Genomic DNA, 23,060 nt, shown 5'->3' on the forward strand with positions numbered 1-23,060 from the left:
CAAGCATCTACCCACAGATGAAGGGATCAAGAAGAGGTGGTGGCATATGATTTAGCCATAAAAAAGAATGAGATCTTGCCATTGTAAAAACAGGGATGGACCTCCCAGAGCATAAAATGCTAAGGGAAATAAGTCAGAGGAAGAGATCTCGTTTGGCTTCATTCATAGGTGGAACTTAAGAAACAAAACAAACAAAGAAAAAAATAAAGAGGCAATAAAATAGAATCTTAAATACAGAGAACATGCTGATGGTTGCCAGAGGGGAGGGAGTGGAGAGATGGGTGAAAGAGATCAAGGAAATTCAGAGTGCGCAGATCCTGAGGAGTGCGGAGTAATGGGTGCGATTGTGGAATCATTATAATGTATACCTGAAACTAATATAATGCTGTATGTTAATTACACTTTAAAAAAAGATTTCTCATTGGTACAATGAGGATTTAATCATTAAATAATGTTCCATTTAAAAAAAAAAAAGGTTGTCTACTTGCGTTGTTCAATTTTCTAAAGATACTAAGGTGTACATGGAGAGTTTCATCCTAGGATAGATTATTTATGTATTTATTTATTTATTTTTTAAAAAGATTTTATTTATTTATTTGACAGACACAGATCACAAGTAGGCAGAGAGGCAGGCAGAAAGAGAGAGGGGGAAGCAGGTTCCCCGCTGAGCAGAGATTCCCAATGCGGGGCTCCATCCCAGGACCCTGGGATCATGACCTGAGCGGAAGGCAGAGGCTTCAACCCATTGAGCCACCCAGCCGCCCCCCCCCCCAACCAGGATAGATTTAATTCTTTTTTTTTTTTTAAGATTTTGTTTTTTTATTAGAGAGTGAGCACGAGCAGGGGGAGAGGAAGAGGGAGAGGCAGGCTCCTCACTGAGCCGGGAGCTAGACTCTGGGCTCTAGCTTTAAAGTCATACAATGGTATGTCCAAACCTAAAAGAGTACATGGGACTGGGGAGTGAACAGAGCACATGAAGAGGAGCCTAAAAAGGTAGACTGAGGTTGACAGCTATGTGAGCCCTGTGGCTTGACCTTGAGGGCACACAGCTGGCCTTGAAAGGAGGAAAGCAGGGAGTCACGTTGTCTCCTTCCTGCAGGGTGGGGGTTGGACAGAAGCTAATTGCTTTAGGCCCTGGTAGGTTCGAGGCTGATTGGGTTCATTGCATGGGTTGGAGTACAGATCAGCCCCTAGTACTATTTTTATATGGGTGGAATTAGCTTAGAATGAATTGCTAGGGGGCCTTGGATGCTTCTAGCAGGGTGCGTCTGGGCTGGCGAGCCGGGGGATTGGGAGGATGAGGCCAATTCACCGCTTTGGCTTGTGGGTTAAATAGTATGTCAGCCTCAGGTCTGTTCGTCCCTCAGCTGGGCACAAAACCAAAGCCTACAGTCACTTCTTTCTGGTTCTCTTTCTGGTCCTGCTCCAATGGCACTACCGCGGTTGGGTTTGGCCAGGGGTCTCTACTTCGATTATTAAGCTAACGGATTTGGGATTTTCAATATGCCTGGAGGTGACTCCTGCTCACCAGATTCCCAAGACTGACAGATAAGCTGAAATGCACATTTTAAATATTTCTTTCTTTTTTTGTTTGTTTTGTTTATTTATTAGACAGACAGAGATCACAAGCAGAGAGAGAGGGGGAAGCAGTCTCCCTGCTGAGCAGAGAGCCCGATATGGGGCTTGATCCCAGGGCCCTAGGAATCATGACCTGAGCCGAAGGCAGAGGCTTTAACCCACTGAGCCACCCAGGCGTCCCTGCACATTTTAAATGTATATTGAGAAGTGTATCCATAAAGAGACGAGATTTTCATATTTGCTGACCTGCACGTTTTCTCCCTGTAGGCTACTCTATGTGGAAAGCTAAATTCTATACCAAGTTTCTTGGAGAGCATCAAAGCAAAATAAATTTGGATGAATTTCATGTCTCGTAACACCAAGTTATGGAAACCTGAGGCCTCTGTCTCTTCTGGAGGGATAGATTTGCATTAAGAATAGAGTAGTCTGTTTCACACATGCTATAGAAATGGTTCCTTTTTCTTTCTTCTTTCTTTAGACAGTCTGCAGGGTATTTGATTATGTTTAGACCTTTTTAATTCAAATCTCTGTTCAGTCTTGCATCCCTGAGATTACATTCAAGGACCCAGATTTGGTACTGGGTGTTCATCAGTTTCTCACTTTATAGCATTTCCCAAACTGGCAAGTCTGAGCATCTGTCATTTGAAAAGCTCTCCTAGGTCATTCTGATACGGCTCAGGGAGCGCTGTCTCACGCTTTGATTCCTTCTTGTGCATTCTTGGTTTCTGCTCGCTTTAGTTCTTTTTAAGAAATGTAAAATGTAGCCACATTTTGGAGCTCCTTATCCCGCCAGCCACTGACCAACATAAACCATTCTAAGATTCTCTTTGTATTCTGTGGTTCTCCGGTTGTGATTTACTCCGGTGCTGCCTAGTCACCACGAATTCATCCAACAAATAGTATTGACCACTTACCAGAGGCCAGACATTATTCTGGGCAAAGGGAAAATGGCAGTGAACCAAAATGTAAAAAATACTGCCCTTCTGTGTGATCTTTCTATATGTATCTGTATTTTTTCAAGATTTTATTTTTAAGTAATCTTTACACCCAATGTGAGGCTTGAACTCAAAACCCAAGATAAGAGTCTTCATGCTTGGAGCACCTGGGTGGCTCAGTGGGTTAAAGCCTCTGGTTTTGGCTCAGGTCATGATCCCAGGGTCCTGGGATTTGAGCCCCGCATCAGGCTCTCTGCTGTGTGGGGAGCCTGCTAACCCCTCTTCTCTCTGCCTGTCTCTCTGCCTACTTGTGATCTCTGTCTGTCAAAAAAATAAAATCTTAAAAAAAAAAAAAGAGCCTAATGCTCTGCCAACCGAGCCAGGGAGGCACCCCTTTATATAATATATGTGATCATGATAAATGCTATGGAGAAAGATAAGGGTGTAAGATACTGGGAACTGAAAGATTGGGGTTGATGTGGAGGAGAACAAGAGTATCGTGCTGTACGTCTTTGCAAGTTGCCTGTTAGCTATTGACGTATATTTAATGCCAAGTCAATAGTTAAATACATGCATTTGGAGCTCCGGGGACAAGTCCAGGCTATTTGGGTCTTTTGGGGTCGGATTGCCCAATATATGTTTAGGTGATCAGAAAAACTAGAATTAAAATGGTAAAATTCTGAGCTCTTGTTACAGTGATATTCCTCCAAGGACTAACTTTATTATTACTATTTTTTTAGTAATCTCTATGCCAAATGTGGGGCTTGAACTCACGGCCGGAGATCAAGAGTCGCGTGCTCTTCTGACTGAGCCAGAAAGGCGCTTCCCTCCACGCACTCTTATTTAACTTCAGGACTCCCATCTTGTAGCAAAACTGTCATGATATGCTGCCCTTTTGGATAGTGGCTGATCTGTTTGCTGAACTATTTACCTTCCTGAGAATCATTATGTAGGACTTGTTTTATAGAGGGAGGAGTACAGGCAATTAAGAGTTGATTGGTTTTGTAAATTCTTAGAAGAGCACCATAAACAGATCTTGAAGCTTTGATGTGCTTAGAAGTAAAACTAATGCACCACTTCAAAAATGAGCAAAATAAAAACAAATGGCCAGTGCTGGGCATTCTGTTTTTGGTAATGATCAGAGAAATGAATGTCACACACGCATCATTTTAATAGGGTTTTGGAGATGGTATACTAGGGTAGATTCTACCCCTTTGAGGGTTGCCTGCACACTTGTTCTGACATTGGGCGATGAGTAGGGAATGTTCAGGATTATTCTATTCGCACCTTGTAGACGGAGATCTCTGTTGTACCCGATCCTGTTTCATTTTTCCTCTTTCTGTTTCTCAGAGATGATTTAAAATTGGTAATACTGGATCATCAAATAAATCGGCTTTGGGGAAAGATAAACTTCCAATGGTGTCAGAGTCTGCTTTGCATAGATTGCCACAACAATATTTCCCATTCCACACGTTCTTAAAAAAAATTTTTTTTTTAATTTATTCATTTGCGAGAGAGCATGAGTGAGGGGGAGGGGCTGAAGGAGAGGGAGAAGCAGACTTCCCACTGAGCAGGGAGCCGGACATGGGGCTCCACCCCAGGACCCCAGGAGCATGACCTGGGCCCAAGGCAGATGCTTAACTGAATGAGTCACCCGGGTGCCCCTCTCATTCCACATGTTTTTTTTTTTTTTTTTTTAAAGATTTTATTTATTTATTTGACAGAGGGAGAAATCACAAGTAGGTAGAGAGGCAGGCAGAGAGAGAGGGGGAAGCAGGCTCCCTGTTGAGCAGAGAGCCCCCATGCAGGACTCAATCCTAGGGCCCTGAGATCATGACCTGAGCCGAAGGCAGAGGCTTAACCCACTGAGCCACCCAGGTGCCCTTCCACATGTTCTTAGAATGTGACTGCTTCTGTTCAGAGGGAAGAGAGGCTTACATCCCCTCCTCTTGACCTTGGCAGGTCTTTGGACTGCCTTGACCAACAGGGTATGGCGAAAGGGACGCCCTGTGATTTCCATGGCAAGATCACAAATATGGTGTCCACTTTCGCCTTGGTTCTTTCGGGATGTTACTCTTAGAACCCAGGGCCACCTTGTTAGGAAGCCAGACAGTCCACATTGTATGAAGAAGCCAACTCTAGAGGTTCCTGCTGACAGCCCAATTGAGGTCTCAGCCAACAGTGAGAATCAGCTGCTGGCCATATGAGTGAAAGGCTTCCAGATGATTCCAGCCCTTTGCCATTGAGTCCCCACAACCTTTCAAGCTTTTTCACTTGGGGCCCCAGCCATGGAGGAACAGAGATAAGTTGTCCCTGTCAAATTGCTGACCCATAATAAAATGGTTGTTTCCCACTAAGTTTCAGGGGTGGTTTATTTGACAATAATAACTAGAACAATATCCTTGGATGTCATCATAGACAATAGTAATAGCAGTAGATGTCATCGTAGATGATAGTGACACTGCCCCTCTCTATTTAGTCAACAACAGGACTACCATGTACCCTCTTATTCTTCCCTAAAGAGAAAAATAAGATCACTTTCTTTTTGAAGAAATCCCTCAGAATATGAAGTTGAAAAGTGGAAGAACATTAAAGATAAGTTTTTATACTTATTTTCTCTGATCCCCCCTGTGTCATTCTTGATAAAAATCACATTTTGTATCTTGTGGTCAAAGCCATCCACCTGCAGAAGAGGACGCTTCATTGTGATTCCCTTTTGTGAGAAATCATTTTGCCAGGGCACCTGGGTGAATCAGTGTTAAAGCCTCTGCCTTCAGCTCGGGTCATGATCCCAGGGTCCTGGGATCGAGTCCGTATCGGGCTCTCTGCTCAGCAGGGAGCCTGCTTCCCCCTCTCTCTCTGCCTGCTTGTGATCTCTCTCTCTGTCTGTCAAATAAATAAATCTAAAAAAAAAAAAAGAAATTATTTTGCCAGTTTTTCCTCCTCCAAATCCATCTCCTCTTTAAGATGGAAGCCATGCTGATCTACTTTAGAAGTGTCGTTTGAGAAATATCCAATAAAATGCGAATTTTTCCATGTTCTGGAGGCAGTAAATCTGCCAGACAGACTAAAGCTAAACATACGGATCTAGTTCTGTCTGTGCTACCCATTCACAGTGCGTCTTCACTCTCTGAGTGAGTGACTTGGGCTAGATAGTCTCTAACGGGTGCTTATTTAAAAATCACTCTATTTTATTTTCACGAGACTTCTACAACTCAGTCAGTGTGCCCTGTTGTTCGAGAGTTCTGGTCTGGAGCCAGACTGCTTGGTTCGTAGCCTGATCCTAACTAACTGAGTAATTCAGGCATGTCATCTAACCTCAGTTCCTTCATCTGTAAAATGGGGATAATCGGAGCACCGCCTTTCTAATAAGTTCAATGAGAATGTCAAGTGAGCTAATGAATAGTTTTGAGCAGTAAATGTCTGACACAATAAGCTGTAAGAGCACTGGCCATTGTTAGTCACCTTTATGTGCTGCTGGTCCTGAAAATACTTCATTCATGTCTTGAATCTCACGTCCAGAAGAAACTGAAGGGCCCTTTCCTCATTAGGGGTGTAGAAGTGATCCGTGAATTGGGTATAAACTAGACTGTGCGACCTTGAGTCCATTCAACTCCAGTGTTGTAAGGTAACCTGAATTCTGGGATCGATGGACGCTGAGAAAGTTGTCCTAGGAGTGAGTCCTAATGCGTCCTAAGTCAGGAACGCATCCATGTCAATTAGGGTAGAGTAGCTACCTCCAAGGCTAGAAGCTCTATTGGGAGATTTTATGTATAGTTCCCACACTGTAGCTCAAAGAAATGCTAATAATGTTAATAGGAGGTTTGTAAAAGGTTCCACAATTCCAAAAGTGACACATAAATAGAACCATTGGACACATTCCTTGAGTTGTCAGGCACTCTATGGGGATTGAGTGTCTTGGGTGTGACACCGTAGGCAAGAGTATCAGGGACTGTTTTTGCTCAACAAGAGCTGTTTTGGCCGAGAAACCTGAATGGCTTGTTGTATGATTTATTTGTCACTTTGGTAGATCAGCAAATAAGGGAGGTAAATAAAGCCATTCCAGAAAGACTTTCCGTAGTCAGATGCTTCGTTTCTAGATAAAAATATTCAACAAGCTAATGGAGAAGAATGCCAGCTGATGGCTTCTTTTTTCTTCGCTTTCGGGATTTCTGTGGCTGTGAAGCCCCAGAACGGTCTGGGTCAGAGGAGAATTGTCTGTCTAATTGAGTCAGAGGAGAAGAAAGCTCTCACGAGGAGCTGGAAACATTTGGCTGAGAAAGAACGTGTTTCTGATGAACTCCAGGCAGATGTAGAGTTTACCTTTCATTATCTGAAAAAGATTGAAACCTCTAATAAAGCCGATTGCAGAAATGTCAGTTGTGTTCAGTCAGGTATCACCAATATGTGGGGGTCTATAAAAAAGATCTGTTTGTTTCAAAACGGGTGGTGTTTGCTTGAGGGATAGACCCCGCCCAGATCACGTGGCTGGAGTGTGCAGCGCGGACTGTTCAGTGATTGCCAGGGTAGGCCACGCCGAAGATGACACTTATCTTGGTTTCTCAGTGTGGCAGAGACGAGGGTCATTCAAAGGGACAATGAAGGATACAGTCATATGCTCTATTTACTTGGTAGTCTTTGAACTGCGGGCCAATCCTTAGGGATCAGGCAACCTCCTAGGGAGTGAAGTGAAGATAAAGAAAGCCTAAGAGAAAAAGACAGAGCCTAGGGGGAATGTAGGATTTGCTAATGTGGATGAAAGGCTGAGTTCAGGGAAATTGGGTAAAATGCTAAATGCCCAGAATTTAAAAACAAAAACAAAAAAACCCATCCTCTGGATACTGTAGGCAGCTCCAAGGGTGCTGTGGGGAGAACACTTAGGAACCTGGATTGCCTAATACGGTTGGAGTGGGTGAGCCTCAGACCTGAGTGCATACCTAACAAGGCCCGAACGCCCCAGAGTGGCAGCTAAATTTAGACAAGCCCAGCACTCTGTGTCTTCCAGCTGCTCATGGTTTCTCATCCTTCAAGCAAGAGAGCCTGCTGGAGCCTCAGCTCCTACTTCTTGGTCCTAGCTCCCCCCCCCCCCCCCCCCCCCCCCCCCCCCCCCCCAGGGAAAGAGCCTGACCCAGGTAGCTCCCTGGTCCTTCCCCTCCTCTGCTAGCCCTACTTGCAGACAGTTTCGTTTCAATAACATCCTTCATGTAGTTACACACGGAAATGAACGCTGACCGTTCAGCATGCTGGGAGTCTCTGTTAAAGATGCAAAATTGGGGAAAAGTGGTGACCTCGAAAGCATGACGTATTTCTTGATTCTTTGTGTATTTTTGAATGAGCAGCTGTGCTCGTGGTACACACTTCCCCCAGTGACCCCTGCCCTTCCCTGGAGGCAATCAAGTTTACTAGTTTCTTGTGAATTCTTCCAGGGAGCTCTCACGTGTTTGTACATAAAAGCCCCTTTCTTTACCATTCACACCTTTGGTCCCTTCCTTTGTATCACTTGCACTGTCTTGGGGGTTCTCTTTTCCTTTAGCTGCCTCCTTCTTCTTGATGTAACTGTTAATCTTTATTATTATTATTATTATTATTAATTTTTTTTTGTTTTGTTTTTGTTTAAGAAAGCCCTAGACCCAAAGCAGGGCTTGAACTCATGATCCTGAGGTCAGGAGTCACATGTTATACTGACTGAGCCAGCCTACCGATATCAGCTGGCTCTGAGCCTAACCCAAAAGTATCAATTCTTCTTTTTTTTTTAATCTCTCTCTCTCTCTTTTTTTTTTTTAAGGTTTTATTTATTTATTTGACAGAGAGAGATCACAAGTAGGCAGAGAGGCAGGCGGGGGGGGGGGGGGTAGGCTCCCCACTGAGCAGAGAGCCTGATGCGGGGCTCAATCCCAGGACCCTGAGATCATGACCTGAGCTGAAGGCAGAGGATTAACCCACTGAGCCACCCAGGTGCCCCCCCCCCTCTCTCTCTTTTTTAAAAAAGATTTATTTATTAATTTGCAAGAGAAAGAGGAAGAGAAAGCATGTGCATGGCAGCTGCAGGGGCAGGAAAACGGGGCAGGAGGGAGAGAGAATCCTCAAGCAGATGCTGGGCTGAGCAGGGAGCCTGATACGGGACTCAATCCCAGGACCCCGAGACCGTGACCCCAGTCGAGACCAAGAGTTGGCTGCCTAACCAACTGAGCCACCCCAGCGCCCCTAATCCGTACTATTTTTAATAAGGCAATATATTGAAAACAATCTAAAAGACCACAGTAAGTTTTAGTAGATCCATTATATTTTGGGGGCACCTGGGTGACTCAGTTGGTGAAGAGTCTGACTTAGGCTCATGACTCAGCAGCTCATGATCTCAGGGTCCTGGGGTCGAGCCTTATGTGGGACTCCCTGTGCTGTTGGAAGTCTGCTTCTCTCCCTCTCCCTCTGCCCCTCCGCCGCTGGCACTCACTCTCTCAAATAAATAATAAAGTCTTTTTAAAAAAATAGCACAGATTAATACTCTCATGTGTTGTTTTGCCTACATGTTTGGAGAATGGACACCAGGAACTTGGATATGCCAAACCACCCTCCACAGCGGCCTGAAACAGCCTGGGCTCTCTCTGGCAGATGTTAGAGTCCCATGGTACTCCATCCCCAGGGACGGTGTGTGGCCAACCATTTGGCTAATCAGTGGCTAAAAATGTGATGTTTAGATGTGGTTTTAATTTTCCTGCATCTTTTCAAAGTTTAAGAACCATCTTTTTTTCTGTCAGCTGTTCTAGTCCTCTATTCAACTTTCCATTTAGGTGGTGCCGAGCAGGATGCAAATGTGGTTTAACCAGTGAGCCCACAGCTAAGAGGCTAACGCAAAATGATCTCATCTTAGGTACCCAGAAAAGAGAGGCTAGATTAAATCTAATCTCTAGAACAAGCAGACTTAGACAAGAGCTTCTCTCTCTCTCTCTCTCAAGTTTATTTATTTATTTTTTTATTTATTTAAGTCATCTCTACACCCAATGTAGTGTGTAAACTCATAACCCCAAGATCAAGAGTTGCACGCTCCCATGACTAAGCCAACCAGGCGCCCCAAGAGCTTGTCTCTTATTTTTTTAGAAAAGATTTTACTTATTTATTTGACAAAGACATATCGAGGGAGGGAACACAAGCAAGGGAAGTGGGAGAGGGAGAAGCCGGCTTCCTGTCTAGCGGGGAGGCCCATGCAGGACTCCATCCCAGGGACCTTGACTGAGCCAAAGGTAGATAGATGCTTAACGACTGAGACCCCCAGGCACCTTGAGCTTGTCTCTTTTAGCACTATACCATTCACCACTTAGACTGACTACCGTACCTGTGTCCTTTTTTGTCAGACCTTTACCGAAAAAAAAAAAAAATCTCCTAAGACGGTATTTATAACTGTAACTTGGTGTGCAATAGCAGTTGAATTTGAACAATTGAATTGAGTTCACTCTTGGTATAAAAAACAAGAGTGTGGCTATCGGACATTTTTATTCTCGAGGATATTAAAACAGAGCCTATTGTTCTATGCCTTTAGACCTGAAGCTTTGTAAACTCTTAGTAAATTTGTGCATTTCCTAGTTGTGATTACGTCAAAGATGCCTGATTCATGTACCAAGAAGTACTTTTTTTTTTTTAAAGGTTTATTGAGTGATTTATTGAGTGAAAGCAAAGTGATCGTACAAAGCTCCCAAGGAGGGAGGGACTTGAAAGGGTTGCCTGGGAGTTTCTAAGTCTGCCGGTTTTTAGGGGCTTGTTGGTGGGCTGTTTTAATCTGATTGACCCTCCCTGTCACAGTGAGGTTTTGGTCCTGTGGGAAAGGGTGGAGGACTCCTCCTAGGGCTGTGTAAAGTTCTTTTTTTTTTTTTTTTTAAGATTTTATTTATTTATTTGAGAGAGAGACAGTGAGAGAGAACATGAGCGAGGAGAAGGTCAGAGGGAGACGCAGACTCCCCATGGAGCTGGGAGCCCGATGCGGGACTCGATCCTGGGACTCCAGGATCATGACCTGAGCTGAAAGCCGTCGTCCAACCAACTGAGCCACCCAGGCGCCTCCTCTGTGTAAAGTTCTTTTAAGGGCGGTTTCCTCTTAGGGTGGGGGCCCATTGTCCCTGCCGGCCTGCCTTCCGATTGTCCCTGTCATTCCCCCCTCTGCAGAGGTCACCCTAACTGTGGTTCGCAAAGAAGGGCAATGACCGACCATAGCCACTTCCTGCTGGTCAGGGACGTTGGGTGGGGCAGCAGTCCCGGTTCCTCTCATCCCCATCTATCAGGGGGTCCCCTGCACGTGTCTGGTTTGGTTTCCACGAGAGGCTCCATCTGAACCATCGCCTTTTAGAGTTAGATGGCTTTTCCTGGTTAGTTGTCCTTAACAACGGTGGATATCCTGGATGAACCCCCAAAAATGTCTCGGGTTTTTTTTTTTCCTCCATTGGTGCCCATAGTTCTTGGTCACACCACTTTGAAGAATGAAGAGGTAGACCAGAGAGTGGTGGGCAGCAAAGCAAAGTTTGTTGAGCGATAGCAAAGGATAAAGCTCCCAAGGAGGGAGGGGACCCGAAGGGGTAGCCCCCAAGCAGTACTCTTTTTTTTTTTTTTTTAAGATTTTGTGTATTTGACACAGATAGTGAGAGAAGGAATATAAGCAGGGGGAGTGGGAGAGGGAGAAGCAGTCTTCCCCGTTGAGCAGAGAGCCCGATGTGGGGACTTGATCCCAGGACCCTGGGATCATGACCTGACCCAAAGGTAGATGCTTAACTGACTGAGCCATGCAGGCACCTGTGAAGGGTCTTTAAAAAGTAATAGTAAAGATTAAAATTATTTTTATTTATTGTCACCGAAGTGAGGGATACAAAGACATTGGTTCTCTAAAGAGGTATACCTATGTTCGACCATCACATGGAAAGATGGTGAGCGTCTCAATTAGTCAGCAGGAAAATGGAAATCAAAACCACAAGATAGTACTTCATTCTGACTAGAATGACTATGTCCGAGAAAGTGGAAAATACCAAGTGTTAAGGAGGATGTCGAGACATCAGACCCCTCGTACATTGCTGGTGGAAATGTAAAATGGCTTAGCCACTGTGGAAGAAGGGTTGGTGGACCCTCAGAAAGCTCAACAGAATTCCTGGGGGACGCAGCCGTTCCTGTGCATAAAGCCCAAAGAATGGAAGATAGATATTCTAGTAAATACTTGTACAGGTGTTTGTAGCAACACTATTCACAGTCACGAAAAGGTGGAAACAACCCAATGTCCGTTGGGGATGAATGAGTAAACAAAGTGTCATCTGTCCACACAATAGAATATTATCCAGCCATAAAAAGGAATGGAGTACTGACCATGCTACGACTTGGATGCACCTTAAAGACATGCAGCTCAATGAGAGAAGCCAGACACAGAAGGTCACATGTTATGTGATTCTATTTATATAAAATATCCGGAATAAGTAAACCCGTAGTGACAGAAAACAGATCAGTGTTTGCGGGGCTGGGAAAGGGAGAAACCAGGAGCAACTGTTTCATGGCTACAGGTTTTTACTTTAGGGTGATGAAAATATTTTGGATCTCGATAGAAGTAGTGTTGCATGACATTGTGACTGTACTAAATGATACTGAATTATTTACTTTAAAATGGTTAACTTTATGTTATGTGAGTTTCATCTCAATTTTCATGTGTTTTTTAAGAGTTTATTTATTTATTTAACAGAGATCACACGGAGGCAGAAAGGCCTGGCAGATAGAGAGAGGGAAGCAGGCTCCCTGCTGAGCAGAGAGCCCAATGTGGGGCTCGATCCCAGGACCCTGAGATTATGACCTGAGCTGAAGACAGAGGCTTTAACCCACTGTGCCACCCAGGTGCCCTTCATCTCAATTTTAAAAAGGAAAAAAGATACAAGACAGATTGGTACTGGGCATCTTAGTTGTCTTTAGGAGAGTAAAGAAGTAATTCGGGAAGCGCATTGGTTTTTGGAAATTCAAGAGCCGTTGTAAATGCTGTATGAAACAATTGATCTTTAACTCTTCAGAAGGTTCTGTAAATGTTTCCCAAGTAATTAAAGGATTGCTGTGTTGTGTTTGAAGTCTCCCTCCTGACTGCCTACCTAATCATGTTGGAGAACAGGTTGTAAGGGTATATTAGGCACTATTTAAAATTGTACCCACCACATTAAACCAGACTTAAAGGATTAATTGGGAATTGTTCTTTCTGCAAATTAATTTTCCACCAATCAGTTGTGCATCTGTCTACTAAAACCAGTATTTACTGGCTTTTAGTCTATCCGGCTAAGGGCAGTTTTCTCACAGTGTGTGCAAAGCGTGAGCTGAGGTAGGAGGGAATGAGTGGAGCTGACAGTGAGCGGTCAGGGTTGACTTTTTCACACCTTACTGTGATTACAGCGTGTGACTGAAAATAACTATTTAGTTCTTTTTAAAAGCTACTAAAGTTAGATTGGCTATAAACATCATTTATTTACCTGTGTTGCCACTCACCTCCACAAACACGTGTGCAAGGCACGGAGTTGGCTGCCGTGGGGGACAGATACGAAGACCTGATAGCTGTCCCTAAGTTTCATAGGGATGAGGCTTCTGGAAATTGCTATAATAATTTTTCATTACCTAGAAGCCCATCTGTTCTGAATGACCAGTTTCATGGGATCTTTTATCAGGGGTGCTTTGGAAAAACAGGCAGCAATTTGACATTGTTTTGGAGAAGTCTTTTGTTTTTTTTAAAGCAGAAGTGGGAATCTGTGTGAGTGGGTTCATTAATGATTTTAATTAGTCTTAGTAATTAGTCCTTAGTAATGGAGGATGTTCGAAGGAAGTCTGACTCTGTGCTGGCCTCCGTGCTCCGTGTTCTTCTCGGTTGCTCCTAGAAGCAGAATGAAGGGCTAAAAGCTGCTGGTTGCTGGAGATGATGGAACTTTTCTAAGTTCTTGAGCGGTTACCTCCCTAGAATCTTTTTAGGCACTTCAGAGCAGAGTGCAAGAGATTTCAGGTTTCAGTGAGACCGAATTTCTGCTGAGCTGGTGCGGCATATCATTAATTCATCTTCTTGTCGGTAACTCACTGTTATCACTAGCACCTTTTGGTTTTATGATGAAGTGAAATAGTTTACATGCTACAGAAATAGTCCTTTTTTTTTTTTTTTTTGAGATTGTATTTATTTATTTGAGAGAGATCGAGCATGAGCATGGAGGGGCGAGGGAGAGGGAGAAGCTCCACCCCACCCACGACCCTGAGATCATGACCGGAGCTGAAACTCGATGCTCCACTGACTGAGCTGCCCAGGCGCCCCTGGAATTAGTAGTTTTAAAATGATTATTGTTATGTTTCGTCTCAAGTATACAACATTTAGTAAAGCAAAAAAGCGGAGTTGGGGAGGGAGGAATGATGCCAACACAGGAGAAGTTAGAGGCGTTTCTGAAGTAGCCTGATTGGGTGACTGGGTGGCTCAGTCGGTTAAGCATCCGACTCTTGGTTTTGGGTCAGGTCATGATCTCAGGGTTTTGAGATCGAGCCCTGCATCAGGCTCCCTGCTCAGCTAAGAGTCTTTCTGGGATTTACCTTCTGTTCCTCCCCTCACTTGGGCTCCTTCTCTAAATAAATAAATAAATAAATAGGAAGTGCCCATCTTTGTGTGTATTGCTGAGGGGAAAATAAACCTGGGTCACAAGGGTCTCTTCCTTAAGGTGAAGTCACTGCCATGGAAGCCATTTGTTTTTTGTTTGTTTTTGGAGATTTTATTTTTCAAAGAGAGAGCACAAGCAGGGGCAATGGCAGGCAGAGGGAGAAGCTTCCCACTGAGCAAGGAGCCCGATGTGGGGATGCGGGACTCGATCCCAGGGCCCCGGAATCATGACCCGAACCAAAGGCAGACGCTTAACTGACGGAGTCACCCAGGCGCCCCTGTTGATGCATTTGTTTCATGCCAGGGTTTCAAGAGCCAAAGGAAATGTCTCCTCTTAGCATTCCCATTGAGAAATGTGATTAAAACATAGTTCTGTTGCCCAAAAGGCAAGTCATCAGAACAGCTCTAAACAGTTACTTTCCAGTTCTGGAGGCTTTTTTGTTTTTTATCTAGTGCAGGCTTGTTGAAATAGTCCAGTATTTAGATATATAAAATCAACATTGTGCTTGGGACCACTCGAAAACCTTGAGGTTTCTCCCTGGCCAGCCTTTGCTGTGAAAACCTAACTAGACAACAAGACAAACAAATCACACAATTGTTGACTTCTTTCCAGCTAATTATTGCCAAATTTGAATTTATGCGGCAGATTTTGGCTCCAGATGGAGTAGTCATGATGATCTGTTTTGGAGCTTTATTCATTGATTTTTGTAAACATTAGAGCAAATTATAAAATTGATATTCTGAAATATTTTCTTAAATCTCTCCATGGATGTATCTTTCATCCAAAAAAAAAAAAAAATCACTATCAAACCCATAAAGACTTTTTATGAAACCAGTGCATTCAACTTGTCAGCTTAATCCAAAAATACAATGTTGGCTGCTTGATGTTGGATTTTATCTGAGGAAAGAATATATTAGTTTGATTGTCTTGTCTTTTTTTTTTTTTTTTAAGATTTTATCTATTTATTTTACAGAGAGATCACAGCAGGCAGAGAGGCAGGCAAAGAGAGAGAGAGAGAGAGGGAAGCAGGCTCCCCACCAAGCAGAGAGCCCGAAACAGGGCTCGATCCCAGGACCCCGAGATCATGACCTGAGCCCAAGGCAGAGGTTTAACCCACCGAGCCACCCAGGCACTCCTGATTGTCTTTTCTGATGTATGATTTTACTATTTCTAGCCATCAAAAGGTGTTTCTTATTTGCTTGAAATAAAGTCTCCACTTCAGGTTTTCAGGGGACAGAATTTTCAGAGTTTGTAGAAATTCTGTTAATATAATCTAGCTATGATCTAGTCTTCTTTACCTCCAATTTTACTTTTTTTTTTTTTTTTTAAGATTTTAAAATTTATTTCAGAGAGAGAGCGCAAGCTGTGGGGAAGGGTAGAGGGAGAGAGAAAATCCCAAGCAGACTCCACAATGAGCATGGAGCCCGGACCCTGAGGTTACCACCTGAGCGAAAGCCAAGAGTCTGACGCTTAACCCGCTGAGCCACCCAGGCTCCCTACCTCTAGCTTTATTGAAATGTAACCAGCATAAACAAAACATTGTGTAAGTTTAAGGTGTAAAACATTGATACACTTATATATTGCAAAGTGGTTACTACCATGGAGTTAGCTAACACCTCCATCAATCACATAATTACCCTTTCTTTTTTTGTGGTGAGAACATTTAAAATCTCTGCTGGCAACTCTCAAGTGTATAATACAGCGTTATTAACTATAATCACCAGGCTGTACATTAGATGTTCAGCACTTACTCACCCTGTAACTGGAAGTCTCTACCCTTTAATCAATATCTCCCCATCCCCCCGACCCCCAGTCCCTGGCAACCACCACTCCACTCTGTTTTGAGTTCAGCTTTTTTAAGAGTCTGCGTATAAGTGAGATCATACAGCGTTTGTCTCTCTGACTTATTTCACTCAATGTAATGCCCTCGTGGTCCCTCCGTGCTTTTGCAAATGGCAGGATTTCCTTCTTTCTCGAGGCTCAGTATGCCATTGTATGTATGCAGACCACACCTTCTGTATCCATATATACTTATTTTTAGTAGAAGGTAAGTAACTCTATGTAAAAAGAGACTCTGGATTACATATAAAATAACCCAGGGGTTCTCTGTATGCTGTATGTCACATCTAATTATACGATCTTCAGATAATGAAAATTAGAGGGGGCCTTAGCAATTCTTTTCTTTCTACAAGAATTTTTAATTAGCTGTATATGAAATGTCATTTGAATTGTCTCAAAACCAGAAGTATGTTTATAAGTTTAAGGAATTTCTTACTAACACTGGCGAGTGTTACTTTTTTGCACGAGTACTTTTGCAGATATATTTATTCTTTCTGTTATGCCCTGGGGAAGTACAGGGCTGAGCACAGACAGACAGAGGGGGCTGCCCGCACAGAGCTTCCTAATCAGATAAATGTGGATTTATGCTCTGATTCTTGCCACAAAGAGCAGAATACATAATGTTGAGACCAGATGTGAGGAGAAGCCAGCTAAGTGGGGATTTCCAAGAGGCTTCCCTAGAGAAGTGAATCTTGTCCTGCTGATTTATGCTATCTTTACAAATAGGGCCTGAAAAAAAAAATTACACAGGCATGCTGACAATTAAGTTATTCATAATTCTCAAACAGAGGCTCTGTGTCTTTTTTGTCTTTTAGCATTTCTTAGAAATGCCTGATGGTGCAGAGAAAACCATCCAAGAGAACGTTCACTTAGTTTGAGGAAATCCTGACTTTTCTGTATAGAGTGCTTTAAAAATAGTTCTGTAATTGTTTTGTTAATCAATGTTGCTAGGAAGGAAGGAAGGAACAAACAAACAAACAAACAACCCTGGGAATAAAAAAGAATTTCTCTTTTTAAAGGCAAAATACTGGTGCATGTAGAAATTTATAGCAGCTTTATCTGTAATTGTCAAAACTGAGAAGCAACTAAGATACCCTTCAATCAGGTGAATGGATAAGGCAGGTGTGATACATCCAAGCAGTGAAATATATTTCAGGCAATGAAAGAAATGAGTTACCAAGCCACAGAAAGACACAGAAGAAGTTTAAATGCATATTGCTAAGTCAAAGAGTTGTCTGAAAAGTTTACATAATCTCTGGTTCCAGCTCTGACCTCCTGGAAAAGGCAAAACTATGCAGACGGTAGAAGGATCAGTGGTTGCCAGTGGTTGGGAGGAAGGAAACCCAGAGGATTCTCAGGGCAATGAAACTTTTCCGTATGATACTGCCATGGCGGATATAGGACATTTTCCATTGCAAAACCCATACCACAAGTGAACCCTAATGTAAGGTATGGACTTACATTAATAATAATGTATCATTCAATATTGGCTTATCAATTGAACAAATGTGCCAGCCTGATAATGCAGCATGTTAATAATAGTAGAAACTGGGGGAAAAAAATAATAGTAGAAACTGGGGGGTTGGGAAAGGAGGTGCAGTGTATGGAAACTCTGTACTTTCTGCTCAGTTTTTCTGTAAACCTGAAACTGCTGGGAAAAAGTGTATATATACACTTTTTAATAGACATATGTATATATGTATATATATATTTTTTATGTTTAAAGATTTATTTATTTATAGATTTTATTTATTTATTTGACAGAGAGATAGAGCACAAGCAGGCAGAGCAGCAGGCAGAAGGAGAGGGAGAAGCAGGCTCTCTGCCGAGCAGGGAGCCCGATGTGGGGCTCAATCCCAGGACCCTGGGATCATGACCTGAGCCAAAGGCAGATGCCCAACTGACTGAGCCACCCAGGCGCCCCAAGATTGATTTATTTATTTTAGAGAGAGAGGAAGAGAGTGAGCAAGCATGCATGGTGAGGGGAGGGGCAGGGAGAGAGAAGAGAGAGAGAATCTCAAGCAGACTCCCTGCTGAGTGTAGAGTCAGATGCTGGGCTCAGTCTCAGGACCCTGAGATCATGACCTGAGCTTGAAACCAAGAGTGGAGTACTTAACCAAGTGAGCCACCCAGATGCCCTGGGGGAAATTTTACATAGAAATTTATATAGAAACATTACATAGAAAAAAATCGGTTAAGTACACTAAGATCATTAGGTAACCTATTATAACATTGACTACTTTTTTTTTGAACTCTGTTTTTTCAAAAGATTTTATTTATTTGAGAGAGAGAACTCAAGTGAGTCCACACGTAGGCAGAATGGCAGGCAGAGGGAGAGGGAGAGGGAGAAGCAGGCTCCCCCTGAGCCGGGAGCCTGATGCAGGGCTCAATCCCAGGACCCTGGGATCATGGCCTGTGCTGAAGGTAGACGCTTAACTGACTGAGCCACCCAGGCACCACAATTGCTGACTGTGTTGTTGGAGCTGTTAGCTGTTGAATAGGAAAAAAATTATCTATGGGTTTTATTTTAAACTTAAAAGAGTCTGCATTAGTTGAAGGAAACAGAAAAATGTAATTTTGTTTCAGTATTTTTTTTTTTAAGATTTTATTTATTTATTTGACAGAGAGACACAGTGAGAGAAGGAACAAAGCAGGGGGAGTGGGAGAGGGAGAAGCAGGCTTCCCACTGAGCAGGGAGCCTGATACGGGGCTCAATTCCAGGATGCTGGGATCATGACCTGAGCTGAAGGCAGATGCTTAACCCAGGCGCCCTGTTTCAGTATTTTGTAAGTTAACATCTATAGTAGACATTAAAAATTTCACATTTTAATATTTGCTTAATGCAAAACTCTACTGTTGAATATTCAAGAGTATTACTACTCTCTTTAAGGCTGCTTCCAGGCCAGCTCCCTCCTTTCTACTTAAAAATTTCAAATATACTCACTCAACCTTTGATTGGTGGGTTTCTGATGCAAGTGACCACCATAAATACCCACACCCCCAACCCAAAAAGCTGCTGAGTCTTTTGCTCATTACCAAGTTCTTTCATGACTGTTCCCCAACTCTTTTTCCATCTCCATAGAGGCTAAAATTACAGACCTTGGAATCACAACTGGGTTCAGATTCCAGTTCTGCCATTTACAGCTTGCTCTGTGACCTCAAGTAAAAAAAAAAAAAAAATGGACTTGACACTGGCCTTGCCGTGGGATTACTGCAGGGGTGAAAGATACAAGATTTAGAAAGGAGCTAGCACCATGTGGGCAACCAACACCGGAAGAAATCAAGAGACAGGATCATCTTGAGTCGACAGTCTAGAGAAGCCCACAGACTCTAGAGCTGTGGGTTCAAATCCATTCTGGTTAATCACTGCGGGGAGTGGATGCTTATACAAGATCTTTAACCTTTAACCTTTCTGTGCCTCTTTTATCCTTCTGGAGTTGGGATAGTAACAGTGTCGACCTGCTAGGATGGTTGTGGGGATTGAATAAACTGTGTAAGTGCTTGGACCAGAGACTGCGCACAGTAAGGACACTGGAAATTGTAGCCACCATGACTGTTATCCGAGACCCAAACATCTATACTCAGGAGACTGAGAACTCAGGTTAGATGATGTCTGTCTCAAATGAATCTTACCAGATCCTTACCTTTGATTGCAAAAATGGGAAAAAGACTAGCCCGACTGATATCTCTAGTAACATCAGATACATTGGAATTAAACCCATTAACACCCTTGCCCAAAGATGTAGCCAGTTCGCTGACCTAGAGATTATCTCAAGTTGCCAGTACATCCTGGATCAATAAAATAGCTTGCATTTGTGTAATGTTTTGAAGAAATATAGGCACTTCCCTCTAAATTTGGGGTTTCTTATGGTCCTGCCCCAAATCCCTGGAACACTAGGATTTCCGCTTACAAACTCAGGGCGATGGACCTATAACCACCAGCAGTGTGGGATAAGTCATAAGCTCACACCATGACTAACTGATGTGCCGAAAGGGAGAGTGCAGTCTAGTGTTCAAGATGGCTTTGCCTGTGCTTTTAGGACACAAATGTTAATGGTTTGGCCTGTTACGATACTGCTGTGATGTTTAATTTGTCAGTAAGCTGGTTTTAAGCACTTTACTCTGTATTGACTCATTTTATGTCTCCGCAGCTCTAAGTTGGTACCCTTTTTTTTTCATTGCCTCTTTTGGTTTTGAGATCTCATGAGAGTCCACCTTGCTCTAGAAACCCAAACCCAGATCCCTAAGTCTGAGAAACACAGTGTTTTGCCTTGCAGTCTTTATGATAAAGTGGAAACTTAGAAGGGGTAAAATGCATACAGAGGGTCAATAAACAATATTGGTATAAATTCATTATTCTCCAAGTATGTCAGTGACATCCCAGCGGACCCCAGAGTTCAAGTTCCTTTTAGTGGCCAGCATTGCCTCAGATGGTCTGGCCCAACATGATCTTTCTGACTTCTACTAATACTCTTTTTTTCCTATAAACTTTTTTTTTTTTATTGTGGCAAAAGACACATAACGTATAATTTGAGATTTTAACCATTTTTTAAGTGTACAGTTCGGTGGCATTACATGTGCTATTGTTACTGTTTTCTCTTCTGGGTAAGGAAACTAAGACAGAAGTAAAGTGACTTTTTTTTTCTTTTTAAGATTTTTATTTATTTATTTGACAGAGAGAGAGATCACAAGTAGGCAGAGAGGCAGGCAGAGAGAGAGGGAGAAGCAGGCTCCCCGTTGAGCAGAGAGCGCGATGTGGGGCTCGATCCCAGGACCCTGAGATCATGCCTGAGCCAAAGGCAGAGGCTTAACCCACTGAGCCACCCAGGTGCCCTGAGAAATAAAGTGACTTTTTGCTGGAGGGGCAAGGGTATTGGCTGGAGCATGGGCCGTCTGACCCTCGTGCCTCATGCTGCAGAATCTGGGGTGCCGACCCCCCCCCACTCCTGCAGAAAATGCCTCGTGTGATTGACAGCTCTGTGCATGCTCATTTTACTTGTTTTGGTTTGTTTTTAAAGCACAGAGTGCTTCACGTGTTGGTTACATTAGCGTTTGCCCAAAATAAATTCGTAACGAAGAAATAGGAGCTCAAACCATTGAAGTAAAGTAAAGCTGAAATAATTTACAGCCCCTCCAGAATAGAGCCAAACATGGTGGGTTTTCTTTGAAATATCTATTAATGGTTACTTTTACAAAACTTGAATAGCTTCTGGCTATTAGGAGGCGGACTGCCCTGTATAATTAATGAAAGGAAAACACTTACACTAGGATTATAGGTAACTAAACATTTAACTATCTCACATTCCTTGGCAACACCTTAGGAAAGGCAGCCATGCGCCAGAATTTTTTTAAAAACTTTTTTGCACCTGATCTTGGGGACTTGAGATCTCCTAATGGAATGACTGGAAGAAAAAAAAATCATATATATAACATTTTGTATGAATGTGCTTTTTGTAAATACCATTTTCAGTAGCTCCCTGGGGCCAGAATATTCTTCTGTTGCTCTTAGTCGGCATGCCCCAGCACTTGGGAGAGCAGCTGGCACACATTCTCCTAAAATCCAGAATAATAAACTACAAATGTGAAGTAAACTTACTCTGGCCATAGGCTGGAAGGAATTACACAGCAGGATTGCAGTGATGGTTGGAGAAGTTTCCATGGACTAGTTCATTCATTCAGCAAATACTTATCAAAGGGTACACAGGTGGTTGTGCATGTGTGTCTTGACTGATGGGGCAGGGTGTGGGGTCAGGTACAGGTGAGGCGCGCCGAGTGAGAGAGGTGACTAGTGTTAGCACTCCTGGTAAGAGCGCCGAGAGCATGGGGGCGCCTGGCTGGCTCACTTGCAGAGTGTACGACTCTTGATCCCGGGGTTGTGAGTTTAGGCCCCCACTGGGTGCATTGATTACTTAAAAAATTTTTTAATGTTTAAAAAGAGTGTCAAGTGCACCTTTGGGAAGTGGGTTAGTGTAAAGGTAGCAGCGCTTGGCAGTAGACTCAGGAATTTGGAGGAAAAGACAGCCAGACATGAATCCTGGATTTCTTTTCTTCTTCTTTCCTTCCTTCCTTCCCTCCCTCCCTTTCTTCCTTTCTTTCAAGGAGGCTCCATGCCCCACATGGGACTTAAACCCATGACCCCCCAGGTCAGGAGTTCCATGCTGTACAGACTGATCCAGCCAGATGCCCCTGAATCCTGGATTTCTACTTAATGTTCTGTAACGTATCAGTAGAGACATTTTTCCTTTTACTGAAAACATCAAACTTGAGTAAAATGGCAAGTTTATGCTATTTTGTCATTAGTTACTACTACCAAGAACAGAATGGTAATTCCCCAGTAAAGTGATGTAGAACTAACTTCATAAGACATTTACTTCTGTGATTTCCTTAGACCCGTTAATTACATTGGTATAATACTACATTGATAATCAGGACAAATGCTCACTGAAGAAAATTTTGAACCCACAGAGAAGTATAAAATAGTGGTGGGGGGGGATCCCTCATAGTTCTAAGCCCCTGAGATAAACACACATTCATATGTCTCCATGCCAAAAATGTCTGTAAAATTTATAATTAATCAAACCAGGAACAAGTATACCAAAGATGACAGAATTAGTATGGTAGCCCCCCGTGTATGAAGGGATTATGCAAAATATAAGATTAAAAACAATGTTCTAGGGACGCCTGGGTGCTCAGTTGGTTAAGCGGCTGCCTTCAGCTCAGGTCATGATCCCAGCGTCCTGGGATCGAGTCCCACATCAGGCTCCTTGCTCAGCAGTGAGCCTGCTTCTCTCTCTGCCTCTGCCTGCTACTCTGTCTGCCTGTGCTCACTCTCTCTCTCTCTCTCTGACAAATAAATAAAATCTTAAAAAAAAAAAAAGTTCTAATAAATAAATAAGTAAAGATTAAGAAGTAGAAAAGTGGGGTGCCTGGGTGGCTCAGTGGGTTAAAGCCTCTGCCTTCAGCTCAGGTCATGATCCCAGGGTCCTAGGATCGAGCCCCACATCTGGCTCTCTGCTCAGCAAGGAGCCTGCTTCCTCCTCTCTCTCTGCCTGCCTCTCTACCTGCTTGTGATCTCTGTCAAATA

At 43.2% G+C, this 23,060-nt stretch overlaps 1 protein-coding gene across 15 annotated transcripts in view; it reads left to right on the forward strand.

Annotated features, from left to right (window-relative positions):
- FNBP1 (formin binding protein 1) overlaps positions 1-23,060 on the forward strand; it is a 144,423-nt gene that overhangs the window by 12,584 nt on the left and 108,779 nt on the right. The window lies entirely within an intron of this gene.

The sequence above is a fragment of the Mustela nigripes genome, chromosome 9 (genome assembly GCF_022355385.1).
Source record: "Mustela nigripes isolate SB6536 chromosome 9, MUSNIG.SB6536, whole genome shotgun sequence".
NCBI classification, from domain to species: Eukaryota; Metazoa; Chordata; class Mammalia; order Carnivora; family Mustelidae; genus Mustela; species Mustela nigripes.